The sequence below is a fragment of the Numida meleagris genome, chromosome 3, assembly GCF_002078875.1.
Source record: "Numida meleagris isolate 19003 breed g44 Domestic line chromosome 3, NumMel1.0, whole genome shotgun sequence".
In the NCBI taxonomy this organism is placed as follows: Eukaryota; Metazoa; Chordata; class Aves; order Galliformes; family Numididae; genus Numida; species Numida meleagris.
In genome coordinates this window covers 82,418,778-82,433,478 of record NC_034411.1, presented here as the reverse complement: position 1 = coordinate 82,433,478, position 14,701 = coordinate 82,418,778, and the positions used below count along the sequence as shown (strand labels likewise).

The 14,701-nt window shown below is 37.7% G+C and overlaps 1 protein-coding gene across 1 annotated transcript in view; it reads left to right on the top strand.

Moving 5' to 3' along the window:
* The window catches only part of RIMS1 (regulating synaptic membrane exocytosis 1), a 363,013-nt gene that overhangs the window by 35,755 nt on the left and 312,557 nt on the right, over positions 1-14,701 (top strand). Inside the window, exon 2 of the mRNA XM_021393096.1 lies at positions 13,946-14,030. The gene's annotated coding sequence lies outside the window, so the exon portion shown is untranslated. The remainder of the gene's footprint in view (positions 1-13,945; positions 14,031-14,701) is intronic.

Here is a 14,701-nt window from a genome sequence, read left to right as displayed (position 1 = left end):
ATCCCTCCAGAAATATGATAGACAATGTCAAGAGATTGGGCAGCACTGATTCACCAAGGAAAGAGGATGACAAAATGATTTCTAGGGGATGTTTTGTTGGTAACTACTGTGTAGTATGTGCAAGACTAAATACTAGCCTACGTTTTATGTATGTGCCCATGTCACATGAGGAAGTTGAACCACATGACTGTGCAGCTCTTGTTAACGTTCCTTGTCTTTTGTGAGGGACTTTTAGTCCTAGAAAAGAATTTTAGAAATTCTCCTGATAAACTTTAAGTATGATAAGAATTATTCTATCTGCAATAAGCAGTGAAGCTCATCTAGAAAAGGAAGGGTCTCCGTAAAATCCTAGTTCAACCTGCCTTTGAAATACATTTTCAATAACCTCAACAAAATGTTTTTCAAACATTTGAATGTTAAGGAACTTTAGAAAATACATTTTTTCCCATTGTATAGCTAGTTAGTAGGGTTTGGCAACGTTCATCCCTTGACAATGAAAATTAATGTTACATATCTACCAGCTTTTAAATAAGATAACCTTATCCAGAGAGGTAGTACATTCAATGTGCTCATCAATGTAAAAAAATTGAGGTGGCAGTGTATGAGTAAGCCAGACTGCAGTGGCTGTGTTTGTATACAGCATTGTCTAGCTCAATCTAAATTACAAAGATAGTAGACAGAGAGGTGTGGTGAGCAACATCTTAAATCAAGCAAGTGTCAGCTCATCCTCATTTCCTGATTTAAACAATTACATAGCTGAATAACATATACTTAAAAACACAAAACCTAATGAATAAGTAATAAGACTACTTGACCTATATTCAAAAGCAATTGTTAGCTTCTATCCTCTATATTTGAGTTCTGCCTCATTCATCGTGCAGCCTTCTGAAGCAGCTGGTTTTGCTCACAGACTGAGTTCTCTCTCCACGATAACCCCAAAGAACAATAGCAGACAGAACATCACCCTTGCCATTTCTGTTCTGCTAGTCTGGGGGATGCATTTTGTCAGCATGTTCCTCTAACATTGAAAGCTGTTGTTAGTTTGTTTTTGTTTTGTTTTGCAACAAAATAATGTAGAAAATACTTGTTGCTTTCTCTGTCTGCAGTCTTCCTAACTGGGACTCCTTTTGTCATAAACAATAGATGTATACCCTGGACCTCCTTTGAACATAGCCAGTGCCCAAGGGAGCAGGAACACAAAGATATTCAGATGTGAAAAACTCATTTGTTACAATTTTTCCTCCTCTCCTTCACATGCTTTTTCCTCCTAAGTGCCATCACCTTGAAACAATAGGTCCATCAGCTGTACAGTGATTTTGAGCAGAATCACAAAAAGGCTGATACAGAATGCAATCAGAATGGAATTAAATGAAGATGTTTAAATAATGGCAATCAACAAAGCTTTGTTGACTGTCTTAGCAAGAAAATCTGATTTTTTTTTTTTTACATTTGGATTAAAAGTAAGGTTAATAAAATTAATGAGTGAAATATATTCAGTTTCATTGGATCTGGGTAAAAATTAAGAAAGAATATACAAAAAGATACAACTTCAAGCGAATTTAGAACTATCCCAGTGTACAAGTAAGTTGTAAAATGTGAATTGTAAATCATCTACCAGCATGTTTTAATAGGTCTTGCAGAGATCTGCTCTTTGCCTAATGTGGTTCAATGCCTTTATTAAATGGAAGAAAATATATGTTGTATCAGTCTATGACATGAATTCAGACCTTGCAAACCTGAAGAATTCAAAAGACTGAGAGAACCTAAAACAACTCACTATGTGGAAAACTATTCTAACAAGTAGACCATTGCAGATTAAAGACAGTCTTGGTTACGGTGGAGTTGTAGTTTTTGTGGAGTTTCAAGTCTTGAGAAGTGGGGAAAACAAATAGAATCATAACCCTGGACTTTTGGAGAACAGATTTTTGGGATCTTCTCGGCAGGATCCAATGGCAAGCTGCTACAGAGGACAACAGGGCGCAGGAGAGCTGGTTGAACTTTCTTGGAGAATAAAAGCAGTCCTTCCTTATGTGCAGAAAGGTGTGCAAGCACAGCAAAAGGTCAGTATGGGTCAAGAGGGGAATTCTGAATAAGCTCAAACAGCAAAAAGAAGCACATAAGAGGAAGAAGGAGGAATGGATGCCCCAGGAGGAATACGGGAGTGCCCAAACATACAAGGATGGAGCTGAGAAAGTCAAGGCTTGTCTGGAGTTGAGACTAGCAAGGAATATAAAGGACAAAATGAAGGGCTTCTGTAAGCACACCAGCAACAAAAGGAAGCCAGGGAAAATGATTTACATGGGGTTTGAGTACATAAACTCAAACTCCCAGCACAGACATTTTTTAGTGGATCTGGTGATTTTTAGCTGGATCTGGCCCACTTTTATTATAAATGTTGCAGTACTTATAAAGCTACAGTAAGTGATGTCTTGAGTACTGGAATATTTGTCTTTGGACAAGTAAAGAGATCATCAGCAAGGAGGAAGTTCTGGTAGTATTTTCCAGGGTGTACAAACATGTTGACGAAATCTGCCTATTGATACATATTTACATACACTGATGATATGCAAGTATATGATCCCTCCAACCCACCAGTGCTGCAAACCAAAAGGCCAAGCCTAAATTTTTCAGGCATCTCATTTCTGTTGATATTGATAAAGCCCAGTAATCAGAAAATAGCAAGTCCTTCCACCTAGGAGGAGCAGAATAACTACAATCCTCCTCCACTTCTACAAGTTTTGTAGAAAAATAGGAAGCAGTAAAACAAATATCAAACTTTAATAGTAGCCTAAATTACAGAGAAGAAGACATACTCATAAGAGTTACTAAAAATACAATAGATTTTGGCAGAAATGTTTTTAGATAAAAACATTTTTGACAAACTAAAAATTGAGGGACAATGACCATTCCAAGTTGCTAGGTCTGGCACAAAAATATTAAAATGCAGTAGCTTCCTCCAAAAGATTACTGGCAGACTTTCAGAAAAGAAGATTGGAAGGCCCAAGAAAACAATGAGATGATTTGTCAGGGGTCATGGGCTGCCTAGCTGTTACTAAATTTCTTTGTAGGCAATGTAACAGGAAAGGGGGATTTTTAGCACTATAATTCATGCTACCTTTTCCTTTGATTATTTTTCCACCTTTTTCACCACTTATTCTGGAGCTGATAGGAATCCATAGGAGTCATGCAGTATTCTGTGCAGCTGGAAATCAGGCAAAGAAATACAGATTTAACTATAAGATAACCAAGCTAGAAATGTTGACTAAACCTTTCCTGTATGAGATCTAAGGGATGATTATTGAGTATGGAAAGGACAAAATGAACAAACAGATAAAATTAGCTTATGATTAAGTAAAAGGCATGGTTCTAGGGAAGAAATAGCATTTCCTATCTTTCCTAATCAGTATCAGAACTGTCTGTCCGTTGTCCTTTTTCAATCAGAGCACTACTCCTTTAGTAACAGCAACAGAGAAGATCATTCCCTTCCTGTTAGTTTCAAGGAGACAGAAGAGAAATCTCTATTAATCTTCTAACAGAAAATATGCCATGAGAGAAGGAGTAAATGTCTGACTGGAAAAAGAGTAACATAACATCAAGTTTTGAAAAGAAGACCTGGAGGACTACAGGCCAAGTAGTCTGACCTCTGTACCTGGCAATTTCATGAAGGAGATCCTGCTAGAAATTATGCTAAGGTTCATGGAAAATAAGGAGATTGGTGACAACAACATTACTTCACTAATGGCAAATTGAGCCTGGTAAATTTAGTGGCCTTCTACAACTGGGTTACAGCATTGGTGGATAAGGGAAAAGTAACTGACGTTCTCTACCTAGACTCACGCAAAGCATTTGACGCTCTCCCACCTGGTATCCTTGTCTTCAAATCGAAGAGAGATGGATCTGATGGATGGACCACTTAGTGGATAAGGAATTGGCTGTATGGTCACATTCAAAGTGTTGCAGTTGTGTTCGAGGCTAGGTTGGATAGTGATTTGGGCAACCTGATCTAGTGGAAGATGTCCCTCTCTACAGAAAGAGGATTGGAACTAAATGATCTTTAAGGTCTTTAATTCCCTCAGGTGAAATTAAGGTGAAATGATGCCAAATGATCTGTTAAATGTTTATTTGTATCTGAGTATGATATTTAGCATGAGACATGGAATATATATCTATATTTATATATCTATACCATATTGGCAATAAGTTATGATACTATGCCTTGCATTGCATCCTAATGTAACTTGAAATGACAAAGAGAGAGAGAGAAGAGGTAGGGAGAAATGAAAAGAGAAACTGGATAGGCAAGGAAGGAAAATCTACACTTGGTTCCAGCATAGTCTCTGGTCTGGTAGTAAGCTGGTAGTTGATGCATATCTGAATGCTGAGTTGTAGTTCTTTTTATTTATTGCAAAAAAAGAGGTGTTTCACATGCACATGTGTAGTTCGCATGCAAGGTGGGATTCAGCATTTACAAGTGTGGAAGAGTAGCATTGATCCTTCCTTCCAGTTGAGTTGAAGGCCATAGAGACCCTGTCTCTTACCACATTGGACACATAGGCATCTCTTGCAACAGGGGAAGAACTTGCCTGGACTTGTACAGTGTGAGTAGGCTTATCCATCCTCTGCCATACCCTACACCTTCTTTGGAAAGTACTTGAGGTTCCCTAATTCCATCTGCAAACTGAGCATATTTTCCTTTCCTTCATTGCCACTGAGCAATGCACCAATCGTTGAGACATTGAAACGTTTTTAGGGATTTTCCATAGGACTTTACAGTCTGCTTCCAACCCGAACTATTCTATGATTCCATGATTCTGTGGGTGAGAGAGTGAAGTAGGCTGAGTGAGATAGAAAAGACATTATATTTTGAGGAAGGACACAATGAAGGAGGATGGGAACAGTGAAACAACGTAAATAAAAGAGTTGGAAGAAACAATGAAGAAAAAAAAAGAACTAGACAACAAGCTAGCATAGAATAAAGAGGAATAGCTAATGAGAAACATAAAAGAGATTAACAACAATCCACCCAACAATCTACTTTATATTGCACTGTAGTTAATTCAGTAGCAAATTCTGCATTCTACAAATCAATAACATTTCAGTGCAAACTGTGAGACAAACTAAGTGAACGAGAATGGTCTCAGGGTATCTGGTTTTAGATCAGTCCTCTGTGCCTGGTATGCACATAGGAGAGCTAGAATAACATGGTTAGTGATAGTACTTCAGGTTTTGAGTTATGCTTCCTTTTTAAATAAAATTGAACTTGTTTATGCTAATTCATACCAAAGTGTTAAGCGAATCTATTTTCTATCTCTGGACTTCAGTTATTTTCTAAAATGATAGACATACCATTAGAAAATTTTGAATGTTCTGGAATTTCTAATTTTTCATCAGCTCAAGTCAATCTGTGCACCTGTTTTGTCTATTCAGCTACCCACAACACCTTCTATTGTGTATACCCCAAGATACCTGCTGACCTGACAAGTTAAGGACATGCTCTTTTCAGAAACCTCCTCATGACTGTCTTCACTCCTCCTGTTCCTATTTCTTTCCTCTTGCTTACAGTATGATAAGAAGCAACGTTAAGAAAAACAGTGTAGGTGAGGAACAGAGTAGGTGTAAATCTGCTGTCTTAATTTTAGACATAGATTAAGATTTGGACTAAAAATCTATTGAGACTGTATTGAGGAATTTTGTGTTCTCTATTAGGGTTCTGAAGACTGTGAATTGCATGCATTATTAGTATTAGCAATGATATTAATATCTCAGCTGGATTACAATAAATTGTTACTGGAAGCATAAAACTGCTATTTTTAGTTTATAAGGTTGTTTTGCCAAAGCCTTCACTTTTAAATAAAAGATGGATGCCATTTGAATGAAACCCTTTTACTCTTTCATGGAGGTATGTTTCCACAAGTGCTATGCCAATCATAAGAATTGCTCTGCGGTATCTTCAAAAATTGACAAAGCCACAACAAGAAAATCAGTGCTTTAGTATTTATATTTAAATATAAATGTATCTTAATTTTAGTTATGTATTTATTTATAATGTGAAAGGAGAATGAATATAGAACTAAGAGATGAGAAATGTAACTTTACCATTTTCAGGGATGCTATCAGTATATTTTTGTATTTGAACCTGAGCTAAGATTGCTTTCTCATAGCCTGTTTGTATTGTGTTTCTTGAAGGGAGTACTGAGAAATACTGAACTGCATGTTTTTGAAAAGTATAGAGTTTTAGGACTTCTTAAGTTAATGAAGGTACCCGTTGTTCTGCCATTATTATTTTTTTCCTCAGCCTGTCCCCTACCCAACAATCTTTGCACTAAAGCAAACTGATACTATGAAAACAAGAAAAACAATGTTACTCTATAGAAATACCTACCGGAATGTCTGACAGATGAATGTCTAGACACAGATAACTTGTTACATGCTAATTCCTCGCACTTGGCATTCCCTAATGTATGAAGGCATTTAGTCCTGCTAAGATCCAGCTCTACTGATTTGGGCTTAACAGACTTACCTGGAGATAAAGATATTTAAAATTGTCTGTTAATAGCAGCAGTGATTGAAACCTGATAATACTGTATGAAGAGGTCCCATGTGATCTGACTCCTTGTGCCTTCTGTATAGTGTCCAAATTCCATGCAATTTCATTCTTATGATAGAACCTATGTCTATATACACATAACATGTTATACATTATTGGTAGAATAAAACTTCTCTTGAATGATGGATTATCCCTTTGTAATGATTTATTAGTTTGGTTTCATCAGACAAATTCCATTTATGAATATTAAAATTATAGTAAATTGCTGTTTAATTCAACCTCTGCAGACTAAAAAGACCTATTAAAATCAGAAAGTTCACCAGAAGCAATTTTGGATCCATAACAGGAAAGAGTTGCTATTTTTTTTTTTCTTAATTTTGCAAACAATGTTAAAGATTCAGTGAAGCATGGAGGCTTTTTAGTTTGCTTGATGTGATTTCATTTTGTCTGTAGCTGGATATAGGTAAGTTATTTTCATTAGTCTGCCTGTTTGGAAGGAAGATGATTGACTTGTTAGTAGGCTATTGTCCATGAATACAATGAAGAATATATGGATGTCATTATAAATATGGATCTGGCATTTATGTTAGTATAAGTCTGGATTTATGCCTCTGAAGTTAATGAAGCTGCGCTGATATTGGTTCCAAGGAAATTAGAACAAAGGAATCCAAAATGGAAAAGGAAGTTACACCAAACCAATCTCTAATAGGTGAGAATCTAAAAACAAAGTGGAATCATGGCTTTGGTATTTACAACCGTGCCAATGCTAGCTTAGCCCAGCTAGCACAAGGTATAACTGTGGGAATACAATGGCATGATCTTCCATGCATTCTAGCACCTACTAAAAAATTTTCTTCAGATTTTGGGTGCAGATTCTAAAGCATTGAGGTTCTGCACATTCCTTGCAACATTTTAATTAATCTAACAGATTTGGTGTCATGTTCTATACTCACGTCTGTTATACTCCTTAAGAGTTCTCCTGTATCAGTGGTGAAAGAAACCTAATTTCCAAATGCATCAAGTTTTTATAGTTTTTATGTGTTTAAAAATTAGTGAAGTAGCATTCTACGTTTTATTTGCACATTTGTAAGTAATTATCCAATGCACAAAGCAGGAACAATTTAATCAAAGAGGATGGTAAATGAAATTTAGCCCCGTGCTCCTTTAATTTCAGGTGCTTTAAATGGGGAATAAGTCCATGAAACCTTGTACAACCAAGCAAACGAAAAAAAGCTGATTTGTTTTGGTCTCAGACATAGCAAGCCAAATACTCCTTTTACTAATCCTGAATATCATAGAAATATTTATGAGGCATTTCCTGTCACCTAAATAGACCACTGAGCCCCTGTCCAACCTGTTGACCTCTTCCAAAATAGGGGCAGAAAGAGTGAGCAAGCAGCTGAGTGCTTGTCTGCTGGTCAGGGCCAAACCACCACACATTAAATTTGGCAGTGCATTCTGTCAGTGATGGTTACCAGCAAAAGAGGATTTTCACATGCCTTGCAGTTTGCAGATCGATTGCACTTACTGAGCCTGTATGCATCTTTAATCGCTTTAAAAAAACAGGTCTCTCCCTGTGTCCCTAATTATTCTGGATTCTCTAGAAAACATAACGAAACTAATCCACTAATCTTACAAATTAAAGGGTTTTTATTCCAAAAAGTATAAGGCCGTTAAGAGGCTCGTGCTACGAACTGAAAAGAACCCAAGCAGGCCGAGATGGTGGGTGCTAGCCGTGGTGCTGAAAGGGCTCCGCAGTTCCTGAGCTCTGGGAGAGCGATCGTGTAGAAAGGTTAACAACAGAAATTGGAGCAATTAGTAGTTGAAGAAGACAAATACTTTACACAAAACCTTTTAGATGCATCGGATAGTTATATGAACAGAGATACAGGAACTCTATTATTGTCATGTATGAATAAATGTTATTTTTTCCTTATTATACTCAACAATTATGCTGTTACACGTAAACATTGAAAGCTACTCCCTTGGCTCGAAGTAATTTAAATAGCAACATTGTAATCAATATTTTATGGTTTTCTATATTAAATAATACTTTTGACATTTAAAATTGTCAGCATTTTTTGGAAAGAAATGGGATTAACACTTACCACAATGATATCTATGTATAAAGCAACCAAAAGGGGCTGGTAGAATATGTTTTATGTCTCATGAATTCATGCCATTTAGGATCAGAAACGGTGCTAGATTATTCAGCCTGACACTCTGTCTTTTGTAAATCATCACATTTCACATACTTACCTCTGTTGTGAACCCATAGAATGGATTAGGTTGGAGGAGACAACAAAGATCACTTAGTTCCAACTCCCCTGCCATGGAGCTGAGTTGCCACCCACTAGATCAGGCTGCCCAGGGCACCATCCAACCAGGCCTTGAATGCATCCAGGGATGGGGCATCCACAGCTTCTCTGGGCAGCCTGTTCCAGTGTGTCACCACTCCCTGAGTAAAAAAATTCCACATAACAACTAACCTAAATCACCCCTTTTTTAGTTCAATTAGACTGTGTAAAAAGTCAGTCTCCCTCCTGCTTGTAACCTCTCTTCAAGAACTGAAAGGCCACAATGAGGTCTCCTCCAGAACCTTCTCTTCTCCAAGATAAACAAACCCAAACAAACTTCATAGGAGATGTGCTCCAGCCCTCTGATCACCTTCATGACCCTCCTCTGGACTAGCTCCAGCAGCTCCATGTCCCTCGCATACTGTAAGCCCCAGGCTTGAACGCAGTACTCCAGATGAGGTCTTATAAGGGGAGAGTGGAGGGGGGCAAATCACACCTTGCTCTTGGCCTCATTCCATTCTCATGGGTCCACTTCTCAAGTCTTGGCCTTGTTAAACCTCATTAGGTTCTCTTGTGCTCAATTCTCGAGCCTGTCCAGGTCCCTCTGGATGGCATCCTTTCCTTCTGTTGTATCAATGGCACCACTCAGCTTGGTGTCATCAGCAAACTTGCTGAGCGTACACTCGATCCCACTGTCTATGTCATTGATGAAGATGTTAAAGAGCACTAGTCCCAAGATGAACCCCTAGAGGACACTGCTTATGGCAGGTCTCCACCTGGATACAGGGCCATTAACGACAATGCTCTGGCTACAGCCATCCAACCAGTTCTTTATCCACCAAGTAGCATACCCTTCAAATCTACATCTCTCTAGTTTAGAGAAAAGGATGTGGTGTGGGGCCATGTCTCAGACATTTGTGATGTTAGAACTTCTTTTTGAAAGGTAGATAGGCCTTAAATAAACAAACATTTCCTTTCCTCTATTATTACTGCTTTCTCTGATAGAGAACTTGATATTTTCTGTGTGCAAAACAACCTATCCAAGTAACTTTTTGATGTTCTCCTTGCTAAAATAAGTAGCGAGCTCTTTAAGTCTCATAATATTTTTTGCAGCTTTCTCCTGCTCTTTCCTTTTTCTTCAACACCAGTTTGAAGTTGTATGTTCCACACTTGGAGATCGCATGTCATTGTCAACAATATCACATGTAGAGTTAAAAATATTTCTGTTCACTACTTCTCTACTTGCACATTCACAGTCTATATACCACTTTGTGCCACAGCATCACAATAAGAACTCAGATTCTTGTCCACTATGACTCCATAATTAATTTTCAAGTCACTTTTTTTTTTCAGTTTAGAGTTCAGTATTCTGTAGGGATAGTTGTACCTTGCTGTATTAAATTACATTTTGTTTGAATAGACAAGTCTACCAGGTGATCCAAATCACACTGACTTATCTGTATTCACTGTTAGTTACAGCTCTGCCAACTCTCATGTCTTCTGCAGCTTTTATTAGTGCTGATTTTATATTTACTTTTAGGTCACCGAGGAGGAAGTTGAATACTGTAAAAATTAGTCATATGAAAATCCATCAGAGACACACTACCAAGAGATGATTCCCTATTGACAGACACTATTGCAGACTTATTTATGAGGCCATTTATTATGTGCTTCACAAACATTGTGTGGGCCTAATTGTTCAACAGATAGTCATAAGAAACTAAGTCAAACTCTTTCCTAAATTCTACGCTAAATCATCTCAATTCCATTACCAAAAGAATTCTTATGTCAAAGAAACAAGGTGACCCAATTTTTTGTTAACTGAAATTTGGATCTTCCTGTTGTTTAATTCCTATTAATAGAAAGACAGTATGTCAAGGATTTCAAAGGAAATGTTCTGTGATTTTATTCTGCACTGCTCTCTGTCTAACTTGCCTTTGCAAAATGCTCTTCCAGTCTTATTTTCAGTATACACTCCCATGCTTTCTACTTTTCCTTTCAGAAAATATCCTACAGAACCCTTTTTAATGTGATGAGCTATCTTCTACACTGTATTATTCAGAGCAGCCAAAGCTGACTCACAAAAGATTCATTATTTGTTGTGTCATAACTGCTGGTATTTACATACATTTCCTATGGGAGGTTTCCACTCTTCAAACCACAGAGAACTTTCAGCCTGTATGTAAACTGGATACTAAAATATAAGAGGTGAAATGAGGACTGTGATGTTACCATCAGAAAGAAAGTGACAACTAGAATGGTGTACTAGGAAATAAATTGGGGAAGTATTTAGGCAAGGACATTAATAATAATAAAAGAAACCTTTCTTCCTGAGTGTCAAGGAGTTCCTTGTTTTTGTGTGGTAGAAACGAAGCTTGGTACTTCAGGCTAAAATTATACATGCTGTTGCACTTTAAAACTGAGTATGAATATTTGCAGATAAAAAGTTTTAATTTAGATGAAAAGCAGTAAATCAAGGACATTTTAAGAAAAAGCAGCCAGTATATCTTGAATAAGCCCCTGAACAACCAGGAACTTTTGTCAGCACATATGGTTGTCTAACAGGGCACTTCAGAACAGTGGGTGATATTATGTGCCATATGTGCTGCTGTATCAAAGAATGACTGGGTTTCTGGTAATGCTATAATGAAATAATAAACTCTAATATTACCTAGCTATTCGTAATCAATATCAGCATCTTTTTATTTCATCCATATTTAATTGCATTCTTGTGGCACTTAAAAAATGTCTTTTAGCTATCAGGAGTAAAGTATAAATAGGAATGCTTTACCTACATGAAACAAAACTTTCAAAATGGATTATCTTACTATTCATTTTCTTATTTGAAATTCATTAGGAAAATCATTATACCTAGATACAACAAAAATCAGTGAAGAGTGACTAATAAAGCAAGCGATGTGGAAGTTCTGATATTTCATCTCTTAGTCGATGTTGTAAACTTCATAAAAAGGCATGACACTTATCTGCAATACTCATAAAGGTGTGATAATATGGCAAGGAATGCTTTCATGACCAGGACTAATTTGGCATATTACTTGCAAATTCACACATTCACAGCTCAGAGTCCCACCAGATCTCTAAATAATGCTTTGAAACAATGAATTTCATTGTGTGCGATGTGCTATATATTTAAAATTTCAGGAAGTCATTTATTTTGTGTACAAAAGAAAAAAAAAAGCTTGTAGAATCTGATTTCCAGATAGCGAATTTTCAAGCACTGTGAAATTTAAAAATGCTAGAGGCATCTCAGTTTGAATACTTTATGGTGAAGCACTTACATCAACAGTTGCTTTGGACAATTTAGATGAGGAAGCCTATAAAGAATAGAACTAGTACTTAACCCAATATTTGCTATTACAGCTGTTTTCACTGTAAGCAATTTCGCATTTATAAAGAAGCATTTGTCCCCTTAGTAATTTTCACATCTCTCTATGATTTTCTGTTTTTAGGAACTCTCTATGCAGGGTTGAATTTTAGCTGTCACAGAATCACAGAACTGCAGGGGTTGGAAGGGATCTCAGGAAATCAAGTCCAACCCCTCTGCTGAGGCAGGTACCCTGCATTAGGTCGCACAGGTAGGCGTCCAGGATACCATTGGCCTTCTTGGACTCCAGGCCACGCTGCTGGCTCATGGCCAACCTATTGTCCACCAGGACCCACAGGTCCTCCTCCTCAGAGCTCATCTCCAGCAGGTCATCCCCCTAATCTGTACAGATGCACGTGGTTATTCCCCTCCAAGAGCAAGACTCTACACTTGCTCTTGCTAAACCTCATCAGGTTCCTCTCTGCCCAACTTCCAGTCTGTCCAGGTCTCATTGAATGGTAGCACAGCCGTCTGGTGTATTAGCCAATTCTCCCAACTTTGTATCATCAGCAAACTTGCTGAGAGTGGACTCTATCCCTTCATCCAGGTCATTGATGAAGATGTTGAACAAGACCAGATCCAGCTCCAGTCCCTGTGCAACACTAGTTGCACAACCTCAACCAGATTCTGTGCTGATGATGACCACCCTGAAGCAGACAAATTCTTCCAGAAGCTGTAGTTCAGCTACAGATTTGGTTCTACAGCTAAAACAAACAAACAAACCAAAATGAATGAATCAGTGAGGTATTCTGGACTGAGTGCAATTTTCAAAGTAAACATATTAATGAGAGTATGCCATCGCATCTGCACTCTCTATCTAAACTCTTCTTTAAGAAATATTCTATACACAATTGTTCTTTACAGAATAAGCTCTAACAATCATGAAGTCATAAAACATACAAACGTAATAAGAGGCTCTGAGTCTCAGAGTGGTTTTGAGGTTGGTTTTTTTTGAGTGTGTGTGTAGGTGTTGGCATGCCCTTTGCTGTCATTCAGCTCTGCCAGTGAAATGAAGAGGTCACAACCTCACCCTTTGCAGCTGGCACATCAGAAGACTGAAAGAGGAGTAGTTTGCATTAAATGGCCTTGCATGAAGAGAAATTGATACACTGTCTCTGACTCTCATTCTTTCCATGTAAACACTTGAACAGAACCTACTCAATTACTATTTTTTCTTTCTAATTCACATTTGCTGTTGCTTGGTTATTCAAATATTATTATTCAAATACAGCACAAGCTACAGTCACAAGCAAGATAGTGTACATCTCTCTCATCTAAAAACCTCACTGCAGTATTTGGGCACTGTCACAAAATTGTACGATCCCAAGGTTAGAAAACTTTGTCTTGATAAAATATTTTTTTTTAGGAAGAATCATCATAGGTTTCCTCTATCATTTATAGAAATGTACATTATCTTTCAGGAAAAGTACATGATTTTTTATAGGAGGTAACCAGAAGATTTGTTTTGCATCTATCTGCATTGTAAGAAATAAAAACTGTAGCATCCTCTTAACTGAAATTGGAAATAATTACAAAAGCATATTAAGGTAGCTCTTAAAACAATGCAAGAACAAAGTTATCCATACATTCAGTGACTGACTATGTCATCTCAGTAAAAGTAATAATAGCAGCGCTTAAGGTTTCTCTTGATAGACATTAGAAGCAGTGTGTAGGGAGTATGCCTTGAGTGCTCTAATTGCTCTTGCTTGCCCTTAGAACGCCTGGGACTTCTGCCTATACATCATCAGCCTCTGGTCCAGGTGCTCCATTCAAGCCTGAGCTTGCCTGAGCTGCAGTAAAGGTAGGTCTGTGGCTCAACTCTGTTCCTTGATCCTGACTTCCAGACTGGACTTTCTGTTTAATACAAACATAACATATTGCATTACATATCACTGACCACTGAAAATCTCTTGGGCCCTGCCAGATCAGTTGGGCTTTTGCTAATTTTGGCTTTTTTTTCCCCTGCAATTTGCGAAGTAGAAATGACTGACCTCCAATAACTGTGCCCATTCTACAGTATCCTGTAACTCACTAATGTAGACAAAGCTTATGAGGCTAGTCAGTCAGACTTCAAGCTCAGTTATACTGTTTGGATCATTTGGCTAAGTATATCAGAATGAACAAAACAAAGCTGGCTAAAACAAACAGACACCTTCTTCTGGGTGCCATCTTACAATACCAAGCAGAAATGCCACTCATTAGCTTGTGCTGACAATAGTACTGTGAATTTTCCTCTTCTGTCTTTCACAAGTGGTGGAAGGATTAACATTGTGACAGTTATGAACTCACTTGTAAGTCCTACACTTATAGTATCTATCATATACCACAGGACATGGTTTGGGTTTATGGAGGCTCCTTAATTGGGTCTGCCAAGCCCACACAAGTGTGCATAATGCTTACAGGAGTTGCAAATGGGGGCCTCTGGATAGAGAATCTGTTCTAGCTGGATTAGCATCATTGACTATCTAAGGC